General features: G+C 40.4%; 1 pseudogene; it reads left to right on the forward strand.

Moving 5' to 3' along the window:
* The first annotated feature begins 261 nt into the window (after nt 1-261).
* On the forward strand, nt 262-845 carry LOC100981265 (small ribosomal subunit protein eS26-like; annotated as a pseudogene).
* Nucleotides 846-12,487: the final 11,642 nt, after the last annotated feature.

The raw sequence follows: 12,487 nt of genomic DNA on the forward strand, positions 1-12,487 counted from the left end.
AAGGTGTCCATGGCCAAGTAGGTTAAGGAATGGAATGGATGATTAAGGCTAAGGCTGAAATTTTTGTTTTTTTTAGGCAGGAAAAAGTTTACAGAATTCCACAGATAATTTCTTTCCAGGTTTATTTGAAAAGAGCACTCTATATCAGTTTAAGATTGTTTCTTGGAATATTTGTATTTTGTATGACTAGCACACCAGAACTGCAATGGGACCAATGAATTAAAATAAATGCTTCCCCTCTCTCCGGTCTGTCCCTCCAAGATGACAAAGAAAAGAAGGAACAACGGTCGTGCCACAAAGGGCCGTGGCCACGTGCAGCCTATTCATTGCATGAACTGTGCCCGATGCGTGTCCAAGGACAAGGCCATTAAGAAATTCGTCATTCAAAACATAGTGGAGGCCACAGCAGTCAGGGACATTTCTGAAGCGAGCGTCTTTGATGCCTATGTGCGTCCCAAGCTGTATGTGAAGCTACATTACTGTGTGAGTTGTGCAATTCACAGCAAAGTAGTCAGGAATTGATCTCGTGAAGCCCACAAGGACTGAACACCCCCACCCTGATTTAGACCTGCGGGTGCTGCCCCACGACCCCCACCAAAGCCCATGTAAGGAGCTTAGTCCTTAAAGACCGAAGACAGACTATTCTCTGGAGAAAAATAAAATGGAAATTGTACTTAAAAATAAATAAATAAATAAATAAATGCTTCCTATTATAATAGCTTTTTAAGGTTTAGATGTAATAATTTCACAACTCCTATTACATACAAGTGCATCTTTGGGATGCAAGTACTTACATGTTCAGCTTATTAGCATGTTGTTTTCAGTTCTGCTCAAAAAACATTCTCAACTCGGCTGACTCATTTTAATAGGGACAAAATTTTCACATTCCAACTTGAACAGGGAAGTGGTAACAATTGATTTAGATAGGAGTATCAGAATTTCATTTTGCTAAAGCCTTTTTTGTGCTTCTTAATGCAGTAACACTTTAGGACAGAATGAATATTGTTGGTATCACCACTTCTGCAAATGTGCTCACTCTTCTTTTCTGTTTATTCTAGAAGGTTTACTCACACACTAAATATGGGATGCACCAGTTTTTTATGCTGCAAGTTTGAAATAATACCATTTATTTCAACTACTTAAAAAATATGGGGCTAGGTGCAGTGGCTCACGCCTGTAATCCCAGGACTTTGGGAAGCTGAGATGGGAGGATTGCTTGAGCCCACAAGTTTAAGACCAGCCTGGGCAAAATTGTGAGACCCCGCCTATAAAAAAAAAAAAAAAAAAAAAAAAAAAAAAAATTAGCTGCATCTATTGTCCCAGCTACTGAGGAGACTGAGATGGGAGGATCCCTTGAGCCCAGCAGATTGAGGCTGCTGTGAACCATGATCATGTTGATGCACTCTAGCCTGGGTAACAGAGTGAGAACCTATCTCAAAAGAACCAAAACCAAAACAAAAGACTTTGGGTTATAACTCAGAATATGTGAGTTTGGTGAATTTCTTCCAGAAAAAGAAACATTCAATGTTTGATTACCTGCCTTTGAAAAAACTGGCTGTCCTTCTGAAAAGACCTTGCAAATAAAATTGCAAAGAATGCAGGTGTAGAGAGAACTGAGATAACAGCTTGTCCAAAAGGAAATGAGAGTCATTTGTTGAGCAATTTAATGGATCTGAGGTACACTGATCTGATGAGGTACATGATCTGATGAGGTAAATTGCTAACCATTACCATAATGTCCTAAGGGAAACAGAAGGGATTGCATCAGGGCCCCCTGACTAAAACTGAAATATGTTATTGTTTCTGGCCACTCATTGACGGCAGACAGAGTGACATTGAGAGCATGCACCTGGGTTGGAATCTCAGCTGAGCCCCTTTATACAAGGGCTAGGCAAACCTGGGAAAGTTAGTCAAACAGTTGTTTGCCTCATCTGTACAATGGAGGGAATAATATTCTATTTTATTTGTAATAATACATATCATGTTAGCTATCTGTTGCAGCATTAGAAACTTAATGGTTTAAACAACACACATTCAAAATCTCAAAGTTTCTGAAGGTCAGCGTTCCAGGCTTAGCAGGGTGTTTCTGCCTCAAGGTCTCTCACAAGGGTGCAATCAAGGTGTCAGTCAGGACTCTGGTGATATGGTTTTGCTGTGTCCCCACCCAAATCTCATCTTGAATTGTAGCACCCATAATTCCCATGTGTTGTAGGAGGGACCCAGTGGGAGGTAATTGAATCATGGGAGCAGGTCTTTCCCATGTTGTTCTTGGGGTGGTGAATAAGTCTGAGATCTGATGGTTTTATAGAGGGGAGTTCCCCTGCTCAAGCTCTCTTTCCTGCTGCCATGTAAGATGTGATTTTACTCTTCATTTGCCTTCTGCCATAATTGTGAGGCCTCCCCAGCCATGTGGAACTGTGAGTCAATTAAGCCTCTTTCCTTTATAAATTACCCAGTCTCGGGTATGTCTTTATTAGCAGTATAAGAACAGACTAATACATCCGGTCTCATCTGGAGGTTTGACTGAGGGAAGATCCACTTCTAAGCTCACTCTGTGACTACTGGTAGGCCTCAGGCTGTCACTGGCTATTGACTGAAGACTAATTAGTTTCTTCCCTGGTGGACCTCTTCCTAGGGCAGCTCACAACACAACAGCTGGCTGTCCTCAGAGGGAGCCAGGGAGACAGGAGGAGGGAGTGAGGAAGATGGAAGTCAGTCTTCTTATAACCTAATCTTGGAAGTGACATCCAATCACTTTTGCCATATTATAGTCCCTAGAAGCCAGTCATTAGCTCAGCCCACTTTCAAGGGGAGAAGATGACACAGCAGGAGATGGGGACAATGAAGGCCATCTCAGACAGAGGCTGCCGACCACATATACAAACACAGGCCTTTCCTGACTTCTAGCACCAGTCTCAGGAAGGAGTTTGTAGCCTCATGCAGGATTAAATAGTTCCTGGCAGAAATTAGCTCTGCCCAAGGATTAAGGACAGCTGAATTTGACACCTATAAAGCATCACTCTTTAATTCTTCCTGAATTCAGTAAAATGAGTCAGTTAATTAACTCATCGCTAGAGTTTTTTGCCGTATCAGTATATTCCCAGTGGAACAATGAAGATTAACTTGAAAAATAAGTCATGGTTATAGCTATTGCATCCTGAATGGCACAAAACATCAAGGAAATATTCTTTCAGTATTCAAAAGCTATTATTCAGCAATGAAGTTGCTCATGCCATTGATGAACGAGTAAGGGAAGTTCCAGCACGGTAGTGCAGAAGCTGAAAGGAGGCTCACTTTAGTGAATGTAATTTTTATGAGGGTAAAAAATAGTTTAACAGATCATATATCAGATGAAATGATAATAAATTTATTGCGAAAAGGGTTAGCAGATTAGGATGCAATCTTATTTGTCAAATCATGCTTGAATTATACCCTAGCTTGACTATGCACTACGAATTTGGCAAAAATCAAGGAAAATATTCTATGAGAATCAGTTGGCTGTGTGGAATTTATAAGAGAGTATGAATATTCGATATTTTTTGTAAGTTGTGACCTCCTGATTGAAAGCATAGGCATCAGCTTACTACTATTCATTATCATGTTTGCACTAAGGCAATGATAATTGATAAAAACTCCTGATTACTGGTGAGGAAAGTTCTGACGCTTTAGTAGTGCTGAAAGAAATATGGGCAGGGAGGTTCCAGATGTAGAGGAAGAAAAAAACTTTTCCTATACCCTCTTGGGTTTAGGGGCTGGGGCCTGTGACTTAAACTGACAAATGACAGATTAATAAAAAGTTATTTTACATGCACATAGGGAGGGAGGTGTCACAGAAAAGAAGTGAAAACCCAAATCAGTCAGGCCTAAGAGCTTATATATCATCTTAACAAAGGGTGATAAATTCTGGAGAAATGATAAGACAGAGGAAAAGGGGCTTGGGCTTCTAATGGTGGTATATTGTGGGAGGGTAAATATATCGGGGAAGCTCATTGAAGAAAAGGGTTATGGTCGTAAGGTTTGTTTGTGCAGACTCATCTCAGTGTTGACTTACCAGCTCCTGTGACACAGGTTGTTCTCTGCCTTCTGGTATGGGAGAGGGGAGGGGAGATACTTTTACAAATGGAAATTTGTTATATTTACCCTACTTTTAGGCAGAAAAGGGGAGGGTAGAGAGTTCCTTCTGAATCTGCTATTTCTCAATTGCTTTAACTTCAAAATAATCCTATGCCAAAGTGGTATATTTGGGGGTGGTATATTCTGATCCCCTTCACCAGACTCTCAATCCATCACAAATTGACAGTCCTTAGACAAACTATTGTGCAAGCTCTCACATATCTTCAAGTGGAATTTGATGAATTCCAAAGTATGCTGTCAAAGGCATACTTTGGAAGCTGCCACAGCCTAGAGTCTAAGGAAGGCCTGAGCCAGGTAAAGTCTCCAGACATAGTATTGCAGAAATGCCAGCACTCTGAGTGGGACAGTTTCCCAAGGTGTGTGGAGCCACATTTGGAAGGATCAGATTGGTGTCTCGTGGGGCTGATGTGAAAGGACGTCTGCCGACATACGGGAGCTTCTGATCTGAGAAGAGCCTGCTGGGTGGTGGCAATGTCCACTTGGATTCTTTTGAGGTACACACTGGCTGGGTTTTGGATACCAGCACCTCTGCCAATCCAGCATCAAGTGTTCTGGCTTCAGGCACTCCAACATTCTTGTGATACCATTTTTCTAGGTCTTCACTTCTGCTGTGTCTACGCTTCTCTTCTTTACCTAAAGGCTCTGCTTACTCATGGATTCCATTGCCTGATGACATTTGCTCAATGGCTTTTCTTGCTTTGTCTTTCAGTTTCTGTTGCCAATAGGGAGTTCCCGTCTGCCTCACATTTAAATTTCTGCCTCCTCCCAATGTGGGGCAGTTGCCTGGCTCTCTTTACACAATCTATTTTGGGATGGTGGAAATATCTAGTTCTGGGTGTGCAATCATGTTGGACCTAATGCTACTACATTGGCTGAGCGTGGTGGCCCACACCTGTAATCCCAGCACTTTGGGAGGCCAAGGCAGGTGGATCACCTGAGGTCAGGAGTTCGAGACCAGCCTGGCCAACGTGGTGAAACCCCATCTCTACTAAAAGTACAAAAATTAGCCGGGCATGGTGGCAGGTGCCTGTAATCCCAACTACTCAGGAGGCTGAGGCAGGAGAATCACTTGAACCCAGGAGGTGGAGGTTGCAGTGAGCCAAGATCATGCCACTGCATTCCAGCCTGGGTGACAGAGTGAGACTCTGTCTCAAAAAAAAAGAAAAAGCTACCTACCACATCCTCCTTTCTTCCACACTCAGGGTGAGTGTGGACACCTCACAATTGAAGGGAGGAAAAGCCCAATTCCTCTTGCAATAGAGAGACTCTTTTGCAAGACAGGTGCTATAATCTTGTGTAATCACATGCACATAATCACAATCACATACCTCGCATTGCCTTTACCATATTCCATTGGTTATAAACAAGTCACAGGTCCCACCCACATTCAACGGGAGGGGGTTACATAAAGGCATGCATATCAGAAGGGGGAACCATGGGGACCACTTTAAAGTCTATCCACCACATCTCCTTGGTCTCCTTCAGTCTGTGACTGTTCCTCAGTTTGTCCTTTTCTTTCATAACCTTGACTCTTTTGAAGAGTACTGATTGTTTATCTTGCAAAATGTTCTCCATCAGGTTAGTCTGATGTTTTCTCATTATTTGATTAAAGTTATGTATTTTTGACAAAATACCACAGAAGTGACATGCCCTTTTCATTACATCCTGTAAGAAGGTACATGATGTGCATGTTTTGTTTGTTATGTTAGCCTAGATCATATGGTTAAGATAAGGTATGCTGGGTTTGTCCACTGTGAAGTTACTTTTCCCCCTTTGTAAATAGTAAACATCTTGGGATAGAAACTTTGAGACTCTACAAATATACTCTTTCTACTTGAATTTTTTCCCACAACTTTAAGATTTCATTGATAGATTGTGTCTGCAACAATTACTAATGGCGATTTATTGTTTCTCTCATTCCTTTTACATTTATTAATTGGAATCTCTCCAAAAGAAAGATTTATCCCTCTCTTCCACATATTCATGTATTCAATCGCTTATTTATATCATTATGGACTCTTAGATGTCTATTTTATTCTGTGGGTTATAATTCAATACTATCATTACAGATTTTGTGGTTCTAGTTGTTCTAGCTTTGGCAACTGGGAGTTCTTTCAGGCTGGCTTCTGTGCCTTTTGATATACCCCATTCTTTTTTTGAATACTTCCTTACTTTCTAGCACAAGAGGCTCCAGCCTCATTTTGTATTCTTCCTGCCTCAGCCCTGGAATCAACTACTTCTCCAAGGAGCCCTGGTTTCTTTTATTGACGAATAGTATTTAGAAACCAAGATCTCAATACTGGGTGTGTTCATTGCTATTGTAATTTTATTGCTTTTAAACTCTCTCAGTGGACAGAGCTAGGAAATACAAACATGTATACCAGCACATTCATATACACATATCTACATCTATATCTACCTATATGTATGTATATTAAAAACCTAGGCATTTATACTTGTATTAGTCCGTTTTCACACTGCTGATAAAGACATACCCAAGACCGGGTAATTAATACAGGAAGAAGGTTTAATGGACTTACAGTTTCATGTGGCTGTGGAAGCCTCACAATCATGGTGGAAGGCAAGGAGGAGCAAGTCACGTCTTACATAAATGGCAGCAGGCAAAGAGAGAGCTTATGCAGGGAAACTCCCCCTTATATAACCTTCAGATCTTGTGAGACTTATTCACTATCATGAGAACCGCATGGAAAGACCTGCCCCCATGATTCAATTACCTCCCACCAGGTCCCTCCCACAACATGTGGGAATTCAAGATGAGATTTGGGTGGGGACACAGCCAAACCATATCAATACTGATACCTCTATTGCCTGTCTAATGCCACCAGGTTATTCTAGCTTTTCCTCCTTCTTCGTAATTTCTTTCACTGACAGAAAGCTGGCTCTCGTTACCAGCAATATACCTACCTATTTATTCAAACCTAGTATACATATAAAATAGTTTCAGAATTGCTAACCCATATCTTTGTAAGGAAAAAATTTGTGGCTGGGCACAGTGGCTCACACCTGTATTCCCAGCACTGTGGGAGGCTGAGATGTGGGGATCACTTGAGTCCGGGAGTTCAAGAGCAGCTTGGGCAACATAGTTAAGACCTCACCTTTACAAAATATCAAAAAATTAGCTGAGCGTGGTGGTACATGCCTGTTGTCCCAGTTACTTGGGAGGCTGAGGTGGGAGGATCACTTGAGCCCAAGAGGTCAAGGCTGCAGTGAGCTGTGACTGTATTCCTGAACTCTAGCTTGGGCAACAGAGCAAAACTCTGTCTCAAAAACAAAACAAAACAGAAAATAAAGCAAATTTGTGAACTAGAGTGCAGTATTTGTGTACAGTCCTTTTTGTCTTTAGCCTTATAGTAACCAGTTAAAATACTGCTTTCTAAAGTAACTTGTTAGTTCTTTTTTTTAACCACTCTCTTCAGTATGATCACATGATTCATCTATAATACATTTATGTTCATTTAAAAAAATTATTTATTTTTATCCTAAGCGAATTAACACAGAATGTGGATTTTTTTTTTTTTTTTTTTTGAGATGGAGTCTTGCTCCATCGGACAAGCTGGAGTGCAGTGGTACGATTTCAGCTCACTGCAACCTCCGTCTCCAGGGTTCAAGTGATTCTCCTGCCTCAGCCTCTCGAGTAGCTGGAATGACAGGCACCCATCACCGTGTCCAACTAATTTTTGTATTTTTAGTAAGAGACGGGGTTTCACCATGTTGGCCAGGCTGGTCTCAAACTCCTGACCTCAGGTGATCCACCCACCTTGGCTTCCCAAAGTGCTGGGATTACAGGTGTGAGCCACTGCGCCAAGCCTGGTGAAACACTTTTGAGAGAGACGGAAAAGAAGAAAGGCAAGCCACTGAATTAAAATAAAGTGCTGCCAATGTTGAAAGCCCTTCGAAATGCACACAATTTTTTCAGACTTGTTCCAGCTTACCAGCTACTTGAAACTATCAGTTAACTCTCTTTTCCTCAAACCCCAACATTCAAATTAAGGGGAAAAAAAGGTGATTTTATTAAGTAAATATATAATTTTATTATTTTAAGTAAAGATGAACTAAGTAACCAAATTGAGAAATATCTCCAAATCCATAGCATTTCTCCAAAACAAGAATGACAGAAGGGGAGAAAAGTGGGGAATTCCACTTATAATTTAATAGGAATTACTTATGTATGAGACCTAAGAAATCTGACTAGATCGAGATACCATGTGGCAGAGAGGAAACTTGATCTTTATATCAATTCATCCCAAATTAATGTATAATTTACTTATTAACAATTTCAATCAGAAGCCTTATACAATATTAGGCGGTAGCTCAGGGGGCTTAAGAAAAAAAACCAGTAATTAGTCTGAAAGGGCAAATGGGCAAAAGAGTTCATTATAAAATTGAGCTGCTTCTTCCATGGGCTCCATGGTGGGTAGTAACAAGGATTTAGCACCCAACAACTGCCAGGTGTAGCTCCTGCCAGCTAATATTACGCATTATGCATGAGGAACCACAAACTGTTAGAGGCATTTGAACCAGAGTGACTCCATATTGAACAGGGGCAGGGTAAAAGAAGGCTGAGACCTGCTAGGCTGCATTCCCAGTAGGTTAGGCATTCTAAGTCACAGGATGAGATAGGAGGTCAGCCCAAGATACAGGTTATAAAGACCTTGCTGATTAACAGGATGCAGTAAAGAAGCCAGCCAAATCCCACCAAAACCAAGATGGCCATGAAAGTGACCTCTGGTTGTCCTCTGCTCATTATATGCTAATTATAATGCATTAGCATGCTAAAACACACTCCCATCAGTGCCATGACAGTTTACAGATGCCATGGCAACCTTAGGAAGTTACCCCATATGGTTTAAAGGGAGAGGAACCCTCAGTTCCGGGAATTGCCCACCGCTTTCCAGGAAAACTGATGAATAATCCACCCCTGGTTTAGCATATCATCAAGAAATAACATTAAGTATCCTCCTTAGTCGAGGAGCTCAAGGTTTGGCTCTGCCTATGGAGTTGCCATTTTTTTATTCCTTTACTTTCTTAATAAACTTGATTTCACTTTGCACTGTGGACTCGCCCTGAATTCTTTCAAGAGATCCAAGAACCCTCTCCTGAGGTCTGGATCAGGATCCCTTTCCAGTAACAAAACCAGTAATATTATTGATTAATCAATAACGTTAGAAAAAAATGGTATGGTCCAACAATATTTTTAAAGTATTAACTGATTTTTACACCAAATATTCCCCCATCCTGGACCCTCTACCATTCAAGCAAGACCATCCTGAGTTCAGCGTGGAGAGTAGAAAATATAACTAGAGTCTTCTGATTTTTGTTAGACCAAAGCCTTTAGATAAAAGAAAGAACTCAGACTAAACAAAGCATTTCGGAGAAAAATCACTCAGGCCTAATGAAAAGTCCTCCATTGGAATTAGAGCTAAGTGATCTTGCAGGGGAATTCCGAGGGTAGGATTCAGGAATGTGTGTTTTTACAAGCACTCCAGGGGATCTTTACGCACGCTGGAGCTGGAGAGATGGTGGGCTAGATGTTCTCCACCTGGCTGCACAGTAGCCTCACCTAAGGGTTTAATTTTTTGGTGCAGGGGCGAGAAAAGCCAGGCAGCAGATTTTTTTTTTTTTTTCTAAGCTTCCCAGGTGATTTTAATGACTAGTCAACCCTAAGAACTTTTCTTGGTAAAGTTTATTTGCTTCCCCACGAGTCTTTTAGATGTTTTATTGCAGTCAAACATTATAAATGAATTTTTACAATATTATCCAAGGTGTCTCCCCAACACATATATTTCTTCTCTTTCTACTTTATTTTCTAAATTTATTGTACAAAATTAAAACATGGGTGAGTTGGAAGACCTACATTTAGGACAGTGTTTTGCAGATTGTGATTTCTGAACCAGCAACATCAGCAGCCCTTGGGAACCTTTAGAAATGCAAATTCTGTGTCCCACTCTAGACCTTCTGAATGAGATGTGCTGGTGCGGTGGTGGGGCCGCAATCTGGATTTTCACAAGCCTTCTAGGGGATGTAGGGGGCACCCTAATTTTTGAGAACCAAAGATTCTCTTAATGAGAAACTTTTAAAACTACTGACGCCTGGGACCCATCCTTCAGATTTTGATTTTTGATTGAATCATTCCAGTGTGTGGTTCTTCCAACGACTGTAATATACAACAAAGTTTGAGAACTTCTGGGGCTTCAGTGAAGACCTTACCCCTGTCCAGAGCAGAGTTGTCTTTCTAAACTAAAATAAAACCAAACAAAAACAAACAATAGGGAGATCTCAAGGTTCAAGAATAAGTTTAACAGTGCATATAATAACAACTAGGCCCAATATTTATGTTTTTATAATGGGCAATAGTCTCCAATCTTTTCTTTAGGAGATTATTGCTATAATTGTAGTTGTATTTTTAGTATTCAGTGACTGAAAATAGCATATAATCAATAAATGAATTTGATAACATTTTAAGTGAACACAAATGTTATTCTTCACTGTTTTTCAGAAAATGTTTAGCATCCATATAACCTCTTTTAAAATACTTTCAGGAAGTCAAAGATTCATGAGTTGGGACCATTAGCGTTTTTATATTTTTACCAGAGACAGCGAGAGAGACAGAGAGAATGAGTGCATGTGTGTCAGAGAGACAGCAAGATTTATTTTTATTTTTATTTATTTTTTACTGCTTATCTTTCCATGATGTGACTACCCAAATTTATGAAATCCTTCCAGAAGGTTTGGGACCCCCTAGTAAATTAAATTATGCTCAACATATTGTATTCTATTCTTTGGAAATTAACTATCCACTTAGAGTATCTATGATATTCCCTAATAATTATACTATTAAATGTATCATACCACCACATTTCTCAGGTATACTGGAAGATAGAGCACTTACAACATAACCCCATATAAGTTATTTTTAAATGGAATATTTCTATTCTTCCATACTTTAAGATAAATTTCTTCAATGACAACTCTACTTTCTCTGAATGTAATGTTTTGTGATATTTGCTCAATTTTAGGCCAAACATCACAATTTCTATTTCTTCCTTTTCTTTTCCTTCTTCCTTCTTTCCTTTCTTTAAAATGTAATTCTTAAAATATAACTAACTTTAGTTGGATATTTTTCAAATAAACTTCTAAGTGACATAGATTAAGATCTATTTCACCTTGCTAAACACCTTTTAAAATAACCTGTTGGCTGGGCGCGGTGGCTCATGCCTGTAATCCCAGCACTTTGGGGGGCCGAAGCAGGTGGATCACCTGAGGTCAGGAGTTCGAGACCAGCCTGGCCAACATGGCGAAACCCCGTCTCTACTAAAAAGTACAAAAATTAGCTGGGTGTGGTGGCAGATGCATGTAATCCCAGCTACTCAGGTGGCTGAGACAGGAGAATAGCTTGAACCTGGGAGGCGGAGGTTGCAGTGAGATTGCGTCACTGCACTCCAGCCTGGGCGACAAGAGTGAGACAATTCTCAAAAAAAAGAAAAAAAAAGAACCTGTTGAAGTCTGAAAAACTCAGCCAATTAGTTATTAATAACTGAAGTAAATGATTTGTCTGACATTAAACAAGTGTAACTGTTGTTTTCGCTAAGGTTTGTTGAATTTTGAAGTATATCTCCATAAATACCCCAATTGTTTCTCCTTTATGCAATGTGTGAGTACACTAATAAATATACTTTTTTTTACATGAATACAAAAACTAGATAATAACTTCAAACTGGATTCATTCAAGAAATGGCAGAAGAGCATTACTTTTGCCTGGGAGTAAGGATTTTTCCACTGGCCACCTAAGATCTCTGGGCAGCCTTTTGGTGATAGGGTCAGTGCTGCCAGTGCAATGTTTGCCTATTACTTTTTCTCTGTGTACTATACCTGGGTATTTACTGATAAGCTGGAGTACTTCAGGAAGGAAGAACCAGAAATAGCAGGGTAAGACGTGAATACCTCATGCAGCCCGAGGCATCAGCTGAAGCAGCTTTGGCCATCAGTAGGGTGACAGATCACCCTCCTGTTCAACTTCCTTTTAACCTTGAAAACTCAGGCTAAATATCACCAGTCATAGGATCTCTTCATAGTCCAGCAGTCATCACCTCTGTTTTTATGTACTTTTTAAATTACTCTAAATATCCTTTTATTCCAGCAATTAATCACATTTCCTTAGAATTATTTGTGTACAGCTGGGCACGGTGGCTCACGCCTGTAATCCCAGCACTTTGGGAGGCCGAGGCGGGTGGATCACGAGGTCAGGAGTTCAAGACCAGCCTGACTAAGGTTGTGAAACCCTGTCTCTACTAAAACTACAAAAATTAGGCCGGGCGCGGTGGCTCACGCCTGT

This window comes from Pan paniscus, chromosome 8, assembly GCF_029289425.2.
Source record: "Pan paniscus chromosome 8, NHGRI_mPanPan1-v2.0_pri, whole genome shotgun sequence".
Lineage (NCBI taxonomy): Eukaryota > Metazoa > Chordata > Mammalia > Primates > Hominidae > Pan > Pan paniscus.